The 2,239-nt window shown below is 39.3% G+C and overlaps 1 protein-coding gene and 1 non-coding gene across 2 annotated transcripts in view; one reads left to right on the forward strand and one right to left on the reverse strand.

The window, feature by feature from the left end:
- Window positions 1–2,239, forward strand: part of LOC106874320 (ephrin-B2) — a 352,645-nt gene that overhangs the window by 177,897 nt on the left and 172,509 nt on the right. The gene's annotated exons all lie outside the window — the stretch shown is intronic.
- Window positions 1,382–1,500, reverse strand: LOC128249322 (5S ribosomal RNA). Its single transcript, XR_008265425.1, has one exon. It is a non-coding gene; the product is annotated as a 5S ribosomal RNA (ribosomal RNA).

Below are 2,239 nucleotides of genomic sequence, written 5' to 3' on the forward strand. Positions count from 1 at the left end.
ATATATATATATATATATATATATATATATATATATATATACGACAGGCTTTCAGTTTCCGTCTACCAAATCCACTCACAAGGCTTTATATACATACATGCACATTCACACATTCACAAAAATACACGTGTTTCTATGTGCGTACGTATCACTAGCTATTCTTTATTTGGATTTGTTTATATATCCATCTATATACCCCCCCTCTCTCTCTCTCTTTCTCTCTCTCTATCTATCTATCTATCTCTCACTCTCTTTCTCTCTATCTCTCTATCTCTCTCTCTCTCACCCTCACACTTGTACTGTATATAAGAATCTTTAAGCACATGTGACTTGACGTTTTAATGTTTACGTAACATGCCTCTGTTTGGTTTTTATCCCGTGGTAGTAGTAGTGGTGGATGTTTGCAAGGTGAGGCGGGTAGAGGGGTTAGGTAGACACACAAACAGAATGAATTTAAAAAGCCGTATGAATAGATACCAGATGTTTGAAAAGGGAGAAAACTTCCGGGGAATGTGAAAGCATCTATAAATATGTGTCTCTGTTAATTTGGCGACAAAGGAATATGATTTTGTATTGGTTTCTCTTCCTCTCGTATTCATTCATACGATGGTGTGATCGTTAATCAGTGGGATTAATCTGTGGCAATGCTTTATTCATTAAATTCTTTGGCATTTTTAATGCTGTATTGAGACAGAGAGAAAGAGAGAGAATGGATAAAGAGAGAAAAGGGAGGAGGAGGTGAGAAAAGAAAGAAAATGCAATAAAAGAAAAGTTTAATTAACTGTTGCCGACTCCTACAGTAATTATGTTAACTTTTCTATGCTACTTGCACACATGAAATCCCAGGCTTTCTAAGCTTTTTGAATAATTAAATGCATGCTTTCCTTTGCCCCAGCATATTTTTGTTGCTGCATTTTCTTTCCTGTGAGGTTTGATAGGGTGGATTGGATTGCCATCTCCCAATTGCTCGATTCTGATATGGCATGACGTTTCTCCCACTCGTTGTGTTGAATAAAGGGTTGTTTCTTTTCCATGGTCTGGTAAACTGCAACCAATACTACTTCATCATCATCATTGTTTAACATCCGCTTTCCATGCTAGCATGGGTTGGACGATTTGACTGGGGACTGGTGAACCAGATGGCTACACCAGGCTCTAATCTGATTTGGCAGAGTTTCTACAGCTGGATGCCCTTCCTAATGCCAACCACTCCGAGAGTGTAGTGGGTGCTTTTATGTGCCACCTGCACGAAGGCCAGTCAGGCAGAACTGGCAACGGTCACGCTCAAAATGGTGTATTTTACGTGCCACCCGAACAAGAGCCAGTCCAGGGGCACTGGCAACGATCTCACTCGAAAGTCCTTACACATGCAAGTGTGCGATACTTACAGCACCTAGGTTTCCCAAGCGGACACCCATCTAAGTACTCACTAGGCTCGACGCTGCTTAACTTCGGTGATCGGACGAGAACCGGTGCTCTCAGCGTGATATGGCCGTATTATTTTTAGGTCTAAACAGGGTAGCACAGAAAATAGTTGTTGTTGAGCCCCAGGTTGGGCCGAATCAAACCAAACTACCATCAAAGATGTTCCATCTGTAATCTTCCCATCTGTTATTCACACACGGTATTATTGTTAATTCATGGTCTGGCCCGATCCAGTGGATCGATGATCAGAAATGTATCAGCTATGACCATTTCGTTTTTTTGTATTTCTTTTAAGTAAAATATATCCTATGAATTAGTTTTGCCCTTTCATGCAATTTTCAATCTTGAGAACGAAAGCCAGGCTATAGAAATAGCTTGTTGATAAAGGTTTTTGCTTCTACCAACTAATGGCACTTTAAGAAAGGCATACATTTCACAACTTCCGACGTTCTTCCTCCTGTATCTCTAAAGCTTCAGGTATGTGAAAGAAATGTGCCGTAAACCTTGACTCTTTAGATTGAATTATTGGCATCTGTTTGGCTTGATCTGTGACAGATATAGATTTTGGATTTCATATTAACAGGTCTTCTTGCTGTAACTATTATTACTATTACAACTATTAATATCACCATCACTAGCACCACCACCACCACCACGACCACCACCACCAACACTGCTAATATCATCTGCAGTACATGCAGAAACAGAAACGTCATCATCATCATCATCATCATCATCATCATCATCAGTAGCAGCAGCATCATTCATGAGATTCACAGTTATATATATATATATATATATATATATATATATA

This window comes from Octopus bimaculoides, chromosome 13, assembly GCF_001194135.2.
Source record: "Octopus bimaculoides isolate UCB-OBI-ISO-001 chromosome 13, ASM119413v2, whole genome shotgun sequence".
Lineage (NCBI taxonomy): Eukaryota > Metazoa > Mollusca > Cephalopoda > Octopoda > Octopodidae > Octopus > Octopus bimaculoides.